This window comes from Eptesicus fuscus, chromosome 17 (assembly GCF_027574615.1).
Source record: "Eptesicus fuscus isolate TK198812 chromosome 17, DD_ASM_mEF_20220401, whole genome shotgun sequence".
NCBI classification, from domain to species: domain Eukaryota; kingdom Metazoa; phylum Chordata; class Mammalia; order Chiroptera; family Vespertilionidae; genus Eptesicus; species Eptesicus fuscus.
Window position 1 is genome coordinate 19,394,738 of NC_072489.1, and position 12,022 is coordinate 19,406,759.

A 12,022-nucleotide genomic window follows, 5' to 3' on the forward strand; every position below is an offset into this window, starting at 1 on the left:
TGAAATCCAGTTTCTGGGGACACTCGGGGGACCCAGACACCTACGGGGAGAAGCTGGACTCTCGGCCATCGGGTCGGAAAGTGAGAGTGACTTTTTTGCAGTGGTGCGCCCAGCAATCATTGTTTACTGCGCTGGAGCGCGGGGCGCAGGGACTTGGAAACGTGGAAAGGCAGAGAGGGCTGACGGCAGCCATCGCTGTTGGCCACGCCCCAGCCTAGTGACGCCCTGAGACCCCGCCCAGCCCCGAGGCCCCGCCCCGCACATTCTACAAACCCGCCCAGGCTCCACACAGCGGCTTTTGCATATAAATGGCCTGTTCTGTGACAGCTCAACCAAATTAACTGTAGCTCTAGTCAGACTGCTCCAAATCCGCCCAAGCAAAGGAGGAGAAAACTAGCCCTTGCTGTAGCTCCTGCTGGGGGACACACAGTACACAAGGGTACACCAAGAGTGTCCACCTCAAGTAACTGGGAGGCTGACCCGTTGAACCAATAGGACACCTAGTACACAAAGCTACCCTACCAACTCAGGGAAGCAGCGAAAATGAGAAGGCAAGGAAACAGATCCCAAACCAAAGAAATGGAGGAGAACAAGCAACTGGACATAGAGTTCAAAACCACGGTTATAAGGTTTTTCAAGAATTTCATGGAAAAGGCCGATAAATTCCATGAGGACCAACTAGAAATTAAACGTACACTGACTGAGATAAAAAATATTATACAGAGACCCAAAAGCAGACTAGAGGATTGCAAGAATCAACTCAAAGATTTGGAATACAAAGAGGCCAAGGACACTCCTCCAGAGAAGCATGAAGAGAAGAGAATTCAGAAAGTTGAAGATAGTGTAAGAAGCCTCTGGGACAACTTCAAGCGAACCAACATCAGAATTATGGGGGGTACCAGAAGAAGAGAGAGAGCAAGATGCTGAAAACCTATTTGAAGAAATAATGAACAAAAACTTCCCCCACCTGATGAAAGAAATAGACTTACAAGTCCAGGAAGCGCACAGAACCCCAAACAAAAGGAATCCAAAGAGGACCACACCAAGACACATCATAATTAAAATGCCAAGAGCAAAAGACAAAGAGAGAATCTTACAAGCAGCAAGAGAAAAACAGTTAGTTACCTACAAGGGAGCTGATACGATTATCAGCTAATTTCTCAACAGAAACCATGCAGGCCAGACGGGAGTGGCAAGAAATATTCAAAGTGATGAATAGCAGGAACCTACAACCAAGACTACTCTACCCAGCAAAGTTATCATTCAGAATTGAAGGGCAGATAAAGAGCTTCACAGATAAGAAAAAGCTAAAGGAGTTCATCACCACCAAACCAGCATTATATGAAATGCTGAAAGGTATTCTTTAAAAAGAGGAAAAAGAAGAAGAAAGATAAAAATTATGAACAACAAATACATATCTATCAACAAGTGAATCTAAAAGTCAAGTGAATTAAAAATCTGAGGAACAGAATAAACTGGTGAACTTAATAGAATCAGAGGCCTAGAATGGGAGTGGATTGATAATTCTCAGGGGGAAAGGGGTGTCTGTGTGGGGAGTATGGGAAGAGACTGGACAAAAATCATACACCTATGGATAAGGACAGTGGGGGGGAAGGGGGGAGAAAAGGGCAGAAGGGGGTGGGAACTGGGTGGTGGGGAGATATGTGGGGAAAAAGGAGAAACAATTGTAATCTGAACAATAAAGATTCATTAAAATAAAATAAATAAAATACATTTGGTCTTGTATTTTATTTATTGCACGCAGGAGGGTAAATCTGGTCCCCGCTACTCCATTGTGGTCAGAAGCAGTGGTCCCTATCCCAACTTTTATAGTGATCACTTCCTTAAGTTACTTTGTAGTTTTATCACCCAAATGTACATCTCCAGAAATTATAGGTTAGTCTTGCCCATTAAAAATATTATACAGCCCTGACCGGTTTGGCTCAGTGGATAGAGCGTCAGCCTGCAGACTGGGGGGGGGGGTGGGGGGGGGGTCCCGGGTTTGATTCCAGTCAAGGGCATTTACCTTGGTTGTGGGCACATCCCCAGTGAGGGGTGTGCAGGAGGCGGCTGATCAATGTTTCTCTCTCATCGATGTTTCTAACTCTCTATCCCTCTCCCTTCCTCTCTGTAAAAAATCAATAAAAATATTTTAAAAATTATTATATATCTTTTAGGTCTATTTTAATATACAGAATCCTTCTCCATCCTTTGTTTTCATTTCATGTTATTTGTGGAAGAACTGGACTGTTTGACCTGTGGTTTCTCATGCTCTGGATTTTGCTGGTGAATATCTGTGGCTCAGTTCCTTCACACATTGCGCTAGTCTTTTGTGTTTCCTGCCGTGGGTAGCACCAGAGGTCTGATCAGACTTGGGTTCAATATCTTTGGCGAGATTACAGTGCTTCTGTCCTCTTTCACCAGGAGGCACATAATGTCGGTTGACTCTCTTTTTGTGATGTTAGCATTAATGCTTAATGCCAAATTTATCAATTGATTGAGGATTATAAAATGGTGATATTCTAACTCTTTAATTTCTTTTTTCATTCATTAGATGGAGTACCTTTATAAAGAGTCACATGACCTCATTACTATTTGATTACCCATGGTACAGTTATATGGGAAGGCAGAATAAACGATTCATTTAAGATAATGAATTGGTTTCATATTATTCTCTCAGGATGACCTATTAGTTTTTTTTTTTAAATCATTTTAAATATTTTAACTCATAGATTGATGGGTTTTAATCAATTGCAATAATTATCCTTTTTGAAGCTCAAATTGTCCCTTCTCTGGCTTGGGGGAGCCTCTTCAAGTTGGCTCTGAGTCCTTCTAATACCTTAGTAGCTTGATAGCTGCCTCTTTATCTAGTGTGACAAGATGTTTTGGGCTCATTTTGTACAAATTCTGCCCCAAACTAGGAACAGCAACTTCCCCGAGAAGCCCTAATTTCTTTCTGTGGGAAAGGTATTACAAACAATCTGAGTGCTATGGATGATCACTGCTATTAGGTCATCATTGTTTCCAGGCTTCTTTATGAACAGAGATAAGATTTTTTAAAAATTTAATTGTATAGGTTTTTTAGAGAGAGAAGAAGGCGGAGGGAGCGGGGAGAGAAAGAAACATCAGTTTGTTGTTCCAGTCATTCACGCATTTATTGGTTGACTCTTGCATGTGCCCTGACCGGGGATTGAACCCCAACCTTGGTGTATCTGGATGATGCTCACCAACTGAGATAGCTGGCCAGGGCCCAGAACTAAGATTTTATATGTGTGCTTGTGTGTGGACTTTTTTGTTGTTGTTGTTAATCCTCTTCTGAGGATATTTTATCCATTTCTTTTCAGAGAGAGTGGAAGGGAGGGAAATTGCATGAGAGAGAGAGAGAGAGATCGAGAGAGAGAGAGAGATGTGAGAGAGACACATCGACTGGTTGCCTATCTTGAGTACCCCACTTGGGGCCAGGGAGCAGACCCACAATCCAGTTACATGCCCTTGACTAGGAATCAAACCTTCCACCCTTTGGTGTGTGGGCCAACACTAACCACTGAGCACACTGGCCAGGGCTATGTGTGTGTACTTCTTTATTTTAGAAGAGAAAATATCTTATAAGTTTATTTTGATACTTGTAATTCGTAACCACGGAGTTGTAAAATTCAACCTTTTCTATATTGCTGTATCTCCTCTCTTCTCCACCAGGAATTTTGATTCTCAAGGACATAAAAGATGATATAATTAGAACAACCCATAATTTTACTTTATCCCTCACTCATACAAAACACCCTCGGGACAATTGTAATACTACTACCACCAATGTTATCACTAAGAGCAACTAAATACTTTTTTGCATATCGTCTCCCCATTCTACCTCCATTTAAAAACAATTAGCTGTATCTACCTTGTTTGAATTTCACAGCAAGCCGTTGCATAAATCTCTTCCTTTTAGTGTTATTTCTATAAATAACTACTTGTTCATTACTTATCACTAGTCCTTGTGTTAAATATTTCTTTAGTCATTTTGCTTGACTGAAGCTCATTCATTAGTATATTTCTCAAGGAGGGTCTCATGGGACCAAAATTATCTATTTTTGCACATGGATAACATTTTTTGCTCTTTATACTTAAAAGTCACTTTTAGTGTTTCTACAATCCTTGGCTCATATTTTCTATCTGAGTATCTTAAAAATACGTTCCATTTGCTTCTGGAGAAATATTAGTGCAGAAATATTTTATGATAGTATAATTCTTTCTCTTATAACTCACCTACTGTTTTAACTAGATGCTCAAAGTGTTTTTTCTTTAAAGTTTAGTGATTTCATTAGAATACTTTGTGATGTGGGTCATTCTGAATTGGTAATCTTAGGTACATGGTGTGTTCTTTTAAAATGTAGTTTCAAAACTTATTTTGTTTAAAAAATGTGTTTTTGAATTGCAGTTTTGGCAATGATTCTGTTTCCTTGTTTTAGTTTTCCTCTTTGGAGACTCCTATGAACTTATATATTGAATCTTCTTTGCCTATATTCAGTATTTGTTACTTTTTCTCTAATCTTCTTTCACACTTTTGAAATTACTTTCTTTTATTAAATAAACTTTATTTTTTTTAGAGCACTTTTAAGGTCACAGCAAAATTAGGTAGAAAGTACAGAGTGTTCCCACATCCCCTCCCTCTTCCCCCCCTCCCCTGGCTACATTCACATAATCAACATCCTGTCCTTTAATGGTACATCTGTCTCAATTGATGAAACTATCTTGACATGTTGTTATCCAAAGTCTATAGTTTACACTGGGTTCACTCTTGGAGTGGTTTCAGCAAATGTATAATGACATGTATCCTTTGTTTAGGAACATGCAGAATAAAAATAATAATATATTTGGATTAATATCTACTATATTTATTACTGTTTTTCTTTTGGCCCTTGCTCTTTGTTCCTATTTTTGCTTTTTGTGGTTTCAGTTGAGCATTTTATATAATTACTAGTGGCCTGGTGCTCAAAATTCATGCATGGGGGTGTGTCCCTCAGCCCAGCCTGCACCCTCTCCAATCTGGGACTTCTGGCTCCTAACTGCTCACTTGCCTGCCTGCCTGATCACCACTAACCACTCTGCCTGCCCGCCTGCTCGCTCCCAACTGCCCCCCCCCCCCCCACTGGCCTTCTCTCTTCCAACTGCCCCCCCTGCTGGCCTGCTCGCCCCCTACTGCAACCCCCTGCCAGCCTAATCACCCCCAACTGCCCTCCCCTCCTGGCCTGATTGCCCCCAACCGCCTCTGCCTTGGCCCCGCCACCATGGCTTTGTCTGGAATGACGTCCAGAATGTCTCCCGGTCTAATTAGCATAATCCCCTTTTATTAGTATAGATACTTTCTCTCCTTTATTAGTACATCATAACACTTTACAAAAAAACCTTTTATAGTGGTTGCTCTAAAGTTTTCAATATACATTTACAACTAATTCAAGTCCACTTTAAAAGCAGTACTATACTGCTTCATGGATAGTCATTTATTTTACTTGTACGTATGCAAATTTAAGCATTTATCTATATAATTATCATAATCAAATACATTGTATTATTATTTGAACAAACTGTTAGCTGTTATATCAATTAAGAATAAGAGAAATAAAAGGTTTTTTTTAGCTTTTCTTATTCATTCTCTGATGTTCTTCCTTTCTGTATGTAGATCTGAGTTTCTGACATATATCATTGTCTGTGTCTTGAATGAACTTTTAAAACTTTTGGCAAGGCAGGTCTGCTGGCAACAAGTTCCTTCAATTTTTTGTTTGTTTTGTTTTTTGGTCTGAGCAAGTATTTTGAAGTATAATTTTTCAGGGCACAGAATTCTAGGTTGGCATTATTTTTTTCTTTTAACACTTTAAATATTTCAGTTCACTCCCTATTTGCTTGCATGATTTCTGGGAAGTCAGATGTAATTCTCATCTTTGCTCCTCTATAAGTAACGCATTCTACCCCCTCTTCTTCCAAGATTGTTTCTTTACTTTGATTTTCTGAAATTTGGGTAGGATATGCCTGGGTGTAGTTATCATTTGTGTTTTGCACCCATCCTTAGTGTTCTCTGCGTGTTCTGGGTCTGTGGTTGGAGTCTGGGGTAAAAGGAACTGCAGTGAACAGGCCTTTAGTAATGTAGTGGTGAGATGCAGGGGAAGAGGAGCACTCTGTAGTCTATGAGGGAGTGTCAGTCTTTTGGTCAGCCTGTGTCCATGGACTATGAACTTCACGGGGGGCAGTTCCCCCCACCCCGCCTCCAGGAGGCGGGACAGGATGGCTAGAGGGGTCTGGAGTTAGGTATTTCCTTTTCCCTACGTGGAGGGCTCGAGGGAACTGGAGTTGGGTATTTCCCTTTCACCCGGCTGGTTAGGCTCTGATAAAACCCAGCAGGTTAGCCTTTGGAAAAATGATTTCTCCTAAGGGCAAGACTTGTTAAAAAGAACAGCGTGCTCTGGGGTGTTTCAAAATGGTTCCTTTCCCCCCTTCCTGCCCGAAGCACAGGGCATTTTTCTCTGATACTCGTGCTGAGGACCTTGGAGGGCTCCTGGAGGTAAAACTCACAAGAGTGGGAGGGTTACCCTGGGACAGGGCTCCCGGGAGTTACTAGCTCTCAGACCTGTCCACGCTGAGCCTCCAGCAATGCATCAATCACAGCTCAGGTTTCCTGCCCAACCCTGGCTCTGTGGAAGTTGTGATTCTCCGTATCCACCTGTCAGTGCCTCCAGCTTAGAGAGTTCACGTTTCCCTTTAGCTCTTCAGAGTCTCATCTGAAAGGTCTTTCCTCCCTGGTGGGCTCAGCTTCGATTTTTGTTCTCCCAGCCAGTGAGTCACCTGAGAGCTCTGCCCCACCCCTCAGCTGCTGTTTTCAAGTCAGCAAATAAAAAGAATATTAATGTAGCTTTTGTAGCTGTTTTCAGTAGAACAAAACAAGCTAGCCTATCATTTTCAGAATAGAACCTACTTCACTGGGTTTTAATTTTGGTAAATATTTAAATGATTTTTTTTTTAGCATTTCTAATTGCTTATTTTTTTAAATGGTCTGATTGTTTCATAGTGTCTTGTTCATTCGATATAGCTTCTGCACTTAAAATATCTCTAAAATTTTAAGCAGATGGTCTTTATTCCATCTTTCAGTTTTCTATTATTGTCGGTTCTTAGGATATTATTTCTCCTGTGTGAAGCTTTGTGCCTCGTGTGTTCTGTAATTTTTGATTGCAAACTAATCTTCACCAAGAATCATTATGTTGGAGTTCTTAATACGGTTTGTAGAAATTTTCTAATAGACAATTCTGCATTTGCCTCTGGTAATACTGTAGGGGTTTTACTATCTCCAACCAATTTTAATGTTAATTTCAGGGTTGTAGGTAGAGGGGGAATGGGAATTGCTATTAACAGTAACAGGTTTTCTTTTGGGGTGGTAAAAATGTTCTGAATTAGTTTTGATGCTTGTACCACTTTGTGGATAAACAAAAAACCACTGAGTTGTACACTTTAAAGTGGTGTGAATATTATTTTATGCATTTTTATTTTATTTTATACATAAAAACAAAAACATCCAAGTTTATATTACCATTCAAATAACATAAATTCAGACTGCACATTCCCCCCGCCCCAGCCCCAGGCCCAGGTGGACAGCAGATTTTTTTGCTGCATCCTTGGGCCTGTGGATAGTGTTTTTTAGTCCCTCTTTTATTTTTATTTATTTATATTTTAAAATATATTTTATTGATTTTTACAGAGAGGAAGGGAAAGGGATAGAGAGTTAGAAACATCGATGAGAGAGGAACATTGATCAGCTGCCTCCTGCACAACCCCCACCGGGAATGTGCCCGCAACCAAGGTACATGCCCTTGGCCAGAATCGAACCTGGGACCCTTCAGTCTGCGGGCCGACGCTCTATCCACTGAGCCAAACCAGTTAGGGCTTAGTCCCTCTTTTAAAGACAAAGCGATTCAAAATTGTTTTTTTTTTTTTTTTTTAAATTTTAGCTCTTGCCTTATATAAGCCTTAGACATTTGTTCATGTCTTCAGTGGGCATGAAAATCCCAACCGCAAACGATTATGTCTTAAGTCTAATATCCCTTTATGCCACTGTACTCTTTCTTTCTTTTTATCATTCTAATTTGAATTATCTTTTTACTTTCGGTTCTTGGAATTTTTTCTCTTGCTTTAGAGCTGACTCTCTAGGTTAGCTAATTATTTTTAAACATTGGTTAATATAGCCCGACCGGTATGGTTCAGTGGTTGAATGTTGACCTACGAACCAGGAGGTCATGTTTCCATTCCCAGTCAGGGCACATGCCTGGGTTGCAGGCTCGATCCCCAGTGGGGGGCGTGCAGGAGGCAGCTGATCAATGATTCTCTCTCATCAATGTTTCTATCTCTCTCCCTCTCCCTTCCTCTCTGAAATCAATAAAAACATATTTTAAAAAATTGGTTAATATAGCATATTATCATTCTAGTACATACATTGAGTTAGCCTGTTCCCTATTTTTACCACTACAAATAAGACTGCAAGAAACATTCTTGTTGAGTCTTTCAGTTTTTTTTTGGTAAAGTATAGTCACAGAAGTGGGACTGTTGTGTCAAAGGTATGTGCATTTTGAATGTCAATAGCTATTGCCAGATAATTTCCCAAAAATGTAGAATTCCTCACTCCCACCAGCATGGGTGAGACAGCACTGGCCAGTGCCGCAGAGTGGCAGCAGCCTTCTCTCAGCTTGGCATGAGACGGGGGGTTGAAGTGCCTTAACCTGAGTGAGCTTCCGCGGAGTTTATGGTGGAGGAGGTGGAGGAGGAGGAGCTAGAGAGGACACCTCAAGCGGGATCTATTGTTGTTGGACTGCTTATAATTGGGCAGGTGGTTGAATAATTAATTTTGTAAAGGGAGAGAGGAAAATTTATGAAGTTGTGAAGCAGGTCTTATCAGTTGTAGAAGGTCTAATTCATACTAAAGATTAGCCCTGTCCATCTTTTAAAGTATATGCTGTTATGTCATGCCAATTGGCCCATAAAGATAACTCCCAGGCCCCCATTAAGGTGATTCCACCATCTGTTCAGTTGTTCTGGAATTGCTGGAGCTTCAGTTCAGTTTTGTTCAGTCTTACTCTTTGGATCCACCTCTCAATTTTTATCCCAAAAGAAACTGACTTTGGTAACTGTTCTCTCTGGCTGAACATCCTGTCCCTGCCCTGGGATGCTGGCTTTAGTCTTCTCTCCCAGCTTTTGACTGTTTTGTGATGTGACCTTTACATACACTCACTTGGCCACCCCTAAGTCCCACCCCTGGCCCACCTGTGACGGGTTGTGGTTGGAAAAGAATAGCCATCTAGTCACTGAAACTTCTGAATTTTCTTTGGCTGTGATGGAAGACTGTTGGGAGTTAAGGAGAAGATGCGTTACAAAGTTGTGTCATTTTGAGAATATTCATATTTAAAACTAACATTGATGTTTTTGAATACATGGTAAGGAATTGGAGAGAACAGAGTAATGGGTTTTAAGCACAGAGGGTTTAACAGGGGAAGAAGTTATATCAGGCAATGTTTTGTAGCTTATTTTGATAGCTTTTAAATGAGAGGAGATGCAGTAGATGTAATGTGCTTATGTGTTAACAACACATTTCAGTGTTTGAAAATTTTACCAGTAAAATTTAAGATGCCTTGGAATTAGAAACACAGTCACATGGTTTGCAATCTGTTGGAAAGACTGTAAACTACAAATGATATTGTTTAGCAATTGGCTGAGAAGTTTAACAGAGGTTGTAGAATGAAAATGATTGCTGGAATCCATCATTTTAAAGAAAAAATGTCTAGGAATTTTAGGAGTCTCTGAGCAGGATATTTATGGGAAGAGAAATAATTTCAGATCCGTCCTCTTAGAAATCTTGAGGTGCTGGGTGAGCTGACTTTTCAACGAGGTGGCAGAGGGGCCAGTGTTTTATGGAAATGAGCATTTTATGTTCCCCTAGGGCAGTGGTCGGCAAACTCATTAGTCAGCAGAGCCAAATATCAACAGTACAACGATTAAAATTCCTTTTGAGAGCCAAATTTTTTAAACTTAAACTTCTTCTAATGCCACTTCTTCAAAATAGACTCGCCCAGGCCGTGGTATTTTGTGGAAGAGCCACACTCAAGGGGCCAAAGAGCCGCATGTGGCTCGCGAGCCGCAGTTTGCCGACCATGGCTCTATAGCAACCAGCGTGGACCACAGCTTGCTCCATAGGAATTCTGTGGTGGGTGGTGGTTTCCTACTCTAAGTGTTGAAAGGATGTAGAAAGCTTTTCTTATAAATTAGCATTGTTTGTATTCCAAAGCCTTATGGTTTGATATAAATTATTACATTCATTTTCCTGAATAATTTTTGGGATTCCTTGCCAATTGTACTGATGTTATTTTCAATGATAAAAAAACCCACAATTTTGTTATTCAGGAAGAAACTACATTCTGTTGTTTAATTTCCCCCAGACTTGTAAATGTTTGATTGATTTTTTTTTTCCCCAGAGTGTAATTAATCTGGTTAATCTGGGTGTGTTTTTAAGGAGGTTACAAAGCATTTTTAGATCCTGTCTTAGCTTGGGTTCTACAACAAAACATCAACAGGCGTTTTGTGCCTTAAACAACACGTGTTTATTTCTCACAGTTCTGAAGGTTGGAAGTCCAAGATCAAGGTGCTGGCAAATTTGGTTCCCGGTGAGGCTCTCTTCCTGACTTGTAGTCAGCCGCCTTCTTGCTGTCAGCTCACGTGGCGGAGAGAGCTGTGGTCTGTCTTCCTCTTCTAGCAAAGATCCTCGGGTCAGGGGGCCCCACCCTCATGACCTCAACTAAATCTAATTCCCTCCCAAAGGCCCCATCTCCAATTACCATCATATTTGGGGATAAAGCCTCAACATATGGATTTTGAGAGGACACAAACATTCAGTCCATAACAGATCGCATGCCTTTAAATTTGATTCTAAGAAAATGCCTACTAATTACACATTTATAATGGGAAAAAATTTATATACACATATTATCTATATCTGTATTTTTTCTATATCTCTATCTATCTATCTGTAGAATATATAGATATGTATATAATTATGGTCTATGATATACAGAGGATAATGAAAAATATTTTGAAGTTGTACAAAGGGCAATGTCGGGAACCAGATAGAATTCACCATGAAGCTTTTCCTTTTGGGAAGTTTTAAAATTACAAATTTAATCTCTTTAATTGTTATAATTATATTCAGATTTTCTATTTCTCCTCCAGTCAGGTTTGATGGTTTGTGTCTCTAGATTTGTTCATTTAATTTATGTTATCTAATTTGTTGGCAGACAATAACTCATAGTATTCCTTTATTATTTCTTTTATTTCTGTAAGGTCAGTAATAAAGTCTCTCTTTCATTCGGTTTTAGTAATTTGAATTCTCTCTTTATTTTCTTTGTCAGTCTGGCTAAATCAACTTTTTTTTTTGAAGAACACATTTTTTTTTGTTATCAGTGATTTTTCTCTATTGTTTGATGTTCTCTAATTTCATTAATTTCTCATTGGGTCTTTATTATTTCTGTCCTTGTGCTTTCTTTGTATTTAGTTTGCCTTCTTTTTCTGTTTTCTTCAGGAAAAAATTAAGTTATTGATTTGAGACTTATTTCCTTTCTTTGCTTTTTAGGTATAGGCATTTGCAGCTATAAATTTCTCTCCAAGCACTGCGTTAGCTGCATCCTCTATGTTTTGGAATGTTGTATTTTCTAATTTCCTCGTGATTTTTTTTCTTGACCCATTGGTTATTTAGGAGTGTGTTGGTTTAGTTTCCTCATTTTTGTAAATTTTCCTAATTGCCTTGTGTTATTGATTTCTAATTTAATTCCATTATAGTCAGAAAACATAGTTTGTATCATTTCAGTCTTTTAAAATTTATTGATACTTATTTTGTGGCCTAACATACAGTCTAGCCTCAAGAATGTTCCATGTGCACTTCAAAAGAATGTGCATTCTGTTGTTTCTGGATGAAATGTTCCATAGATTTCTGTTAGGGTTGGTT